Below are 7,578 nucleotides of genomic sequence, written 5' to 3'. Positions count from 1 at the left end.
GCAAAAAGTCATTGTTAATAAGTGTTGGCTTTTTAATTATTTTATGCAGAGGCTACACACATTTTCAGTGTCTGCTCAAGTATGGAATTTTGTTTGACAACACGCACATTTTCAGAAACAATATAATGTTCAAATATTTTAATAATCAAACCATGAAAACTGCAACCATTGAATTATCCGCTGATACTAGTACTGACATTTTTTAATTAACTAGACAATAGTGTTTTGTGTTTCAACAAGCACTCCCATGGGTTTCTCTCTCAAGCTACAGGCCATTGAAGTGTTACAGAGAGAGTAGGTAATTGTCCCTTCATCTTTAGAATACATTTCCACTGTTGTAAACACTTGTGGTTTAGACTGAGAAAGCTGACAGTCTAAGTGTTAGCTGTGTTGTTTTTAATTGTTAACTGAAATACATGGAGGTGCATTTTTTCCTGTCAAGGAATTGAAGTATGCGCTTACCTATGCCCCTCTGCTATTTTGAGACTAAGACAACAAGCTATCATTTTCACACATATACACAACATTAACAGAGATAGGAAAATAAAATACCTTTCTATTCTGTTATTCTGTTTTTTTAAAAATGCATATTGCTTATTGTCTGTCAACAGACTGTAAATTAATGAGAGCATATACACTCTAATTAGCCTCCTTGTCAGAAGTGTTTTTCAAGTACCCTTTGCATTTATTCCCTTTTAATAAAAAGCATGTGTTATTAGCAGCATATCTTTTTATCGGCTAGTAAAAGCTGGTCTGGAGAGCAGGAGGTGACACGAGATAGGGAGATAAAGAGAAAGTTGCAACTACGTCACATTAGGGCTTTGCCTTTTGCACTGCCCCCCCATGCACTTCCTACTCTGGCACATAGGTTGTACATACAGTCGATGCTCTGTCTGATACACATACAGTAGGTATTGAAATCATAGCCTGATATTGTTAATAACATGATTAGAATGCCACACATATACTTCTTTTCGCCTATCATCCTGCAAAGCCATGTATATTTCTGTATATATTGCTATACCCAAACTGTTTAATTTGTTTTGATTGTCATTCTTGTGTATATGTGTGTGTATATGTGTAATTGTTATTGTAAAAAACTCAAATGAAATACAAATCATAAAAAAAAAAGAAAAAAAAAGAAACGCCACACAAGCCAGTCTCTGTTTAGCGTTCATCTGCTTCTCTGGAAACATTAAGAGATTCCTCTAAACTACATAACTCTAAACTGTAGTGAAAGCTTTATACTGTGTTTGTTTGGCAAAAGTTCCAATATTCAACTGACAATTACTCACAGTAACCTTAGATAATCTACATTTCAAGTGTATTACATGCTAATGAAACAGATTTTTGTTTCTGAGTGGCTACAGGCAATGATTGCAAGGATGATTGTAATGCCTGTTAAAGATTTGAAGTCCTGCAGTTTTTGCAGAACAACTATCATTCAGATTACTTTTTAACAGCATACGTAAAACCTGAGATTACTTAATCTGTATTCCACTGCAGGCTCACTTTTATGAGCCTTATTTTTGTAATGAATTACAGTTTTTGAAGTCAGGTTACGCAACTTTTTATGTAGCATTATGTCATATTTATACACTGCTCCAAAAAAAAGGGAACACTTAAAAATTACAATGTAACTCCAAATCAATCACCCTTATGTAATATCAACATGTGCAGTTAGGAAGGAACACTGATTGTGAATCAATTTCACCTGCTGTTGTGCAAATGGAACAGACAACAGGTGGAAATGAGAGGCAATTAGCAAGACAACCCTATAAAGGAATGGTTCTGCAGGTGGATGCCACAGACCATTTCTCTGTCCTCATCCTTTCTGCCTGATTTTTGGTCACTTTAGCATTTTACCAGTGCCCTCACCACTAGAGGTAGCATGCGGTGGTGTCTGCAACTCACAAAAGTTGCTCAGGTAGTGCAGCTTATCCAGGGTGGCACATCCATGCACACTGTGGCCAGAAGGTTTGCTGTGTCTCCCAGCACAGTGTCAAGAGCATGGAGGAGACACCAGGAGACATGGAGGGGGCCGTAGGAGGACAACAACCCAGCAGCAGGACCGCTATCTGCTCGTTTGTGCAAGGAGGAACAGGAGGAGCACTGCCAGAGCCCTACAAAATTACCTCCAGCAGGCCACATGTTTCTACTCAAACTGTGAGAAACAGACTCCATGAGGGTGGTATGAGGGCCAGACGTCCACAAGTGGGGCCTGTGGGGGGCCACAGCCCAACACCGTGCATGCCGATTGGCATTTGCCAGAGAACACAAGGATTGGCAGGTTTGCCATTGGCACCCTATGCTCTTCACGGATGAGAGCAGGTTCACACTGAGCACATGTGACAGATGTGACAGAGTCGGGAGACGCCGTGGAGAACGTTCTGCTGCCTGCAACATCCTCCAGCATGACTGTCTTGGCGGTGGGTCAGTGATGGTTTGGGAAGGCATATCCTTGGATGGCCGCACAGACCTCCATGTGCTAGCCAGAGGTACCCTGACTGCCATTAAGTACTGGGATGAGCTCCTCAGATCCATTGTAAGACCATATGCTGGTGCATTGGGTCCTGGGTTCCTTCTGATGCATGACAATGCCCGACCTCATGAGGCTGGAGTGTGTCAGCAGTTCCTACCTTGATGAAGGCATTGATGTTATGGACTGGCCTGCCCGTTCCCCAGACCTGAATCCAATAGAGCACCTCTGGGACATCATCTCGTTCCATCCACCGACGCCATGTCGCACAACAGACTGTCCAGGAGGTGATTGATGCCCTGATCCAGATCTGGGAGGAGATCCCTCCGGAGAACATCCTTCATCTTATCACGAGCATGCCCAGACATTGTAGGGAGTGTATACAGGCACGTGGAGGCCACACACACTACTGAGCCTCATTTTGAATTGTCTTGAGGAATTTCCACAGAAGTTGGATCAGTCTGTGATCTGATTTTCCACTTTGATTTTGAGCATGCTTCTGAATCCAGACCTCCATGGGTTAATGATTTTGATTTCCATTGATCATTTTTATGTTATTTGGTTCTCAACACATTCCAGTTTGTAATGAATAAAGACTTTCAACTGGAATATTTCATTAATTGTGATCTAGGACGGGTTGTTTAAGTGTTCCCTTTATTTTTTTGAGCAGTGTATAATTTCACATCACTATTTCATGATTCACAAATATACTTGAATGAGTTAAACTTTTAAAAAAAAAAGAAAGGAGAAACAGAAAGCTAAAATTCTTCTTAGCAGAGGTCATTCATTTTGTGGTCTTAATTTTGTCAACTAAAGGCACTCTCTGTGAGGAGTTGTTCACTGATTTCAAAATAGTGTCACCCTTATACCGATTTTTCTTGACCTAGTTATGAAATTAGATCATAAGTTAAAGATTGGCTATTTCTTAATGCTGAATTTTAGGGCCTGTGTTTGGGTCAGATTCTCCACAAAAAAGCCACGTTGACATTGAATGCTCACTTTGAAGTGGCCACATTTAGAACTCTACTGGCACTGTTTACCAGTAAGAAATAAGTTGGCAAGCTGGAGTTTTTTCTTGAGATAATTTTCTTTTTGCATGATGTTTTGTACTCATGGCTGATACTGGAGCAGGATTCACAAGTCACTCTACCATCAGGGCTTTGCTTGGGAAAAGAGCAAAATGGCTCAGAGCATGATTTAATGTTTGGCTGGCGTGTGACTGTTTCACTGCTCTTTGAGGACAAAAGACTTAAACCATTTGAATATTTACGTTATTCAGACATTTATTGGAACAGACACTGGAACACATATCATACAGGGCTGTGACAGATGGCTTAACAGTTAGACATTTTCCATAGTTACAAATCAATACATTACCTCATCCCTCTGCATCCTGTAAAGTTGTCTTAAATGAAAAGAAAAGAAAGTAGTAAAAACATATGTTTTATTCATTTTCTTCAGAACAAATGCACGCTTTGACAAGAGCAAAGACTTTATGACAGTGGGTGATGGTGCTCATGGGAAATGCAGTCTTTGTCCTGGAAAAACACCATCAATTTCTCTCAGTAGGGACACCGGAACCAACACATCATGAAAACTCCTCTCAGCTCTCTTAACACGGTTTCAAAAACACTTTTTTCATCTTTGGAATACTGTAGAAATAAAACCGTTTGTAACCCTGTCAGCTGCAGGAGGTTCCAAAAGATGATATTTACATGTGTATATATTTTTTTTATGTAAAAAGTTAGCAACAGATTGACTACATTTAAATCTCTTACATCTTTAAGGAAATGAAAAGAGGAAAATTTACAGGACAGAAAAGGGGAAATGAGTTACATTATGATGCAAATAAAGCTACTTACTACAAGCCTGCTGCAACATGATGCAAGTAGCTGATTATGACAGTCCCACCTCTGACAGGACAAATATAATTTTGGGGTGACCGATCAGAATCCAAGCGGGGCCAAATGGCCACCCATTATCAATCCTTGGACCCTCCCTTGCAGTACCATCATCATGTTTGCTGAAAACTTGGAAACAACTTCAGCAGAAACATGCACAATGTATATTATTTTAATATGATCAATAGAAACCATCAACACGGAAAAACACCAAGACTGTGCTTTTATACAACATATTCAATATAAACTTTGCGAATTTTGATCAAGCAAATAATGTAGTTTCTGAGTATTTACACTGTCCAGACTAATGTAACTTTACCTACAACAATACAATGACGCCTGTGTGTGTTTAAACTTACCTTTTATTATTATCTCGATCTTGCAGTCAATGCTGGACAAGTTGATGAAGCCGTATTGCTTCTCCTCCAGAGGCAGAGACTGCCACTGTCTCAGGACTGCCCTGCGGCTCTTTTCTGACAACCTGCATTTTGGAACCAGCAGAGGGCACCAGAGAGGACTCTGCTGCAACACACCAAATAAACTTTAAATAATAAATAACTTTATTTATATAGCACAAGGTTACAAAGTACTTCACAACAAAAAAGCAGAGAATTACAAAGCATTAAGACAGTGCAAATAGGGGAGAGAAAAAAGACAGAAGCAAAACCAAACATCTGAATGCAGAGCAATTCATGAATTAGGGATGGAGAAATGCCTTATTATATATTATATTATTATAAAAATGTTTTTAGTGAGGATTTAAAAGCAGTTAAGGTTGTGCACTGTCTAATTGTCAGTGGCAGGGAGTTCCACAAACTTGGAGCTCTGATTGAAAAGGCCCGGTTAACTTTTGTTTTAAGGCGAATCTTGACACAACCAGCAGAGATCCATCCAGAGACCTGAGGGGCCACCCAGGCACATGGGGGTTAAAAGGTTGCTTGACCAAGTTCACTGTTGGAGCAACTACAAGATCAGCTTACAAGACCATCATGCTGCTGGTGGCTAGTTCAGACTATAGCTTGTAGCATTCTCTTTGGAGTAATGATCAGTATCAATGATCAATATAATTTAATCAACCAAAATGTCTTTTTAAAGAATTTGGGGGTCTATTTACAATCCTTTGTTGACACACACTATGATTAGAAACTTATGAAATTGAGTTCAACAAACAGTATAATTGAGCCACACTTAATAGCATAATGGTCACACATGCCTTTTAGTATTCAGCATTCCTTTGGTATCTTAGTCTTAGAAAACTACTTCATCATGTTTTCTTTGTTGAAAACAAAATGTAGAGAATTATACTATCAAGTGGCCTCAAGGGATGTGCACTGATGCAACTCTACTAACTCATCAACTAGAAAAACTAAATCATTAAAGTAGTTGGCTAAGGTTTGTCAAACACAAAGTCATTCTTTTCTTTTCTCTTTTTTATGCATATAATAGAGATGCATCTCAGTGGTTTTTCTTCAACTTCATCAGCAACGCAGAGGCATGTCTAGAGGTGAGGCCAGGGATGGGCTCCTCTCTGGCTCATGCCACGTGTCAGTGCCCCAATTGGACCACCCCAGCCAAAACAAATCTGGAAATGCCCCTACAACTCTACATTTTGATCATGTTTTAACTCCAAGTTTAAAAACCATCATAAACCTTTCATTTAATTTCACAATAACTTGAACGAGTCAATAAATCACTTAGCTGTCGAAGCTCTTTGTCATTAAAAAGGTTGAGTCTGAGGGGATGGATAACAGATAATATATTCCAAATAGAACTTTGTTTCAGCAATCTGACATGAGTTAAAGAATGGACAAGACAAGTGCTTCAATTTAACCTTCTGACCTGGAGCCTATTTGGCACTTAATCTTGAATTCTACCTCCTCTACCTCCCCTTGTATAGGTTTCAGTCATTTGAAGTCTGAAGTTTGGTGCAGTTTGAAATATAAGTTGAGGTTAGAAAGGTAAAATGAAAAATAAACTCCAGAGCAAACAGCTCAGCATGTTGATGTCAATGTTCTGGTGGATTAAAAGTGGAGACAAACTCAGAAACATCAGACTGAGCAGGATGTGAAAGGAGCTCAAAAAGTAGAATTTGAGATGCTTCATCCATAAAGCATTAGAGAACGATTGGTGTAGCAATGCTGCCGCAAGAAACAATTGACTGCTGTGGCATATTGTGAATATGAAGAAGCAGGCTGGTGACAAACTCAAAGCGATATCCAGAGACCCAGGTGGGGTTAGCAGTCAAGGAAATATGCCAAGGAAAAGAGCGGGATCATCGGGATGCAGTTTCATTAGAGAGCACAGGGAGAGAACTGGAAACCAAAACCGCTCATAAGTGATTTAACTCTACACTTTTTTTTATACTTTCGAATATATTTTTAAGAGGGATTTTCTTTTATCCAAATCAATCAGATGTATACAGTTTTTTGTCTTAGGGAATTTTTTTTTTCATTGAATTGTGAAATATTAAGTTGAATCTCAATTTTTAGAACAACTTTTGTGAAAATTGAGGTAAAGATGTGCTGTGTATAATTTGCTTTTGACTCAAAAGCTTGTTTTGGATCTGAGGTTGATGAGCTGTAAAATTAAGAGCTTCTGATATAGTTTACATGGGGAGCCAGAAAGAGGAAGAGGGGAGTTAGAGGGAAGGTAGAGGGAAGTAAGACCATTTTGTTCGTGGGAGACTCCTGTAGTTAACACAAGCCAAGAGTTGTCTGAAGTTTTATTGCGTCAATGTTATTCAAACAGTGAATATACACTTAAGAATCAAAGATATCAATGTTACCTATTTCAAATTTAAACTGATTTCCTATGTATTTGTAGGCATTAATGTTTCTTACTTCAACCAGGGGGAGTGTTGGATTGGTCTGTGATGCATTTGTCTTGTACTAGAGGTTGGAATGGTGCTTTCAGGTGCCATTGTGTTCACTGTCTTTACGTGAGAAGTCCATGTAAACAGTCAACATGCATATGGTATTTTTGTGATTCTTAAAGCAGAAATTTAAAGCACTAAGCCAGCAGATTTCTGAAATATGACAACATTAAGGCAGATAAAATCTGTTTCTATTAAAAATGGTTGCAAAAATCAACATCAACACAAAGTTCCTTACAGGACCTTTAACTTTTTGCCAGAATCCTCGATCAACTAAACTGCTAATATGACATTTCTAATCATACAACAAGTGCAGGTGCTTCATC

The sequence above is a fragment of the Notolabrus celidotus genome, chromosome 2 (assembly GCF_009762535.1).
Source record: "Notolabrus celidotus isolate fNotCel1 chromosome 2, fNotCel1.pri, whole genome shotgun sequence".
NCBI classification, from domain to species: Eukaryota; Metazoa; Chordata; class Actinopteri; order Labriformes; family Labridae; genus Notolabrus; species Notolabrus celidotus.
This window is presented reverse-complemented; position numbering follows the sequence as displayed.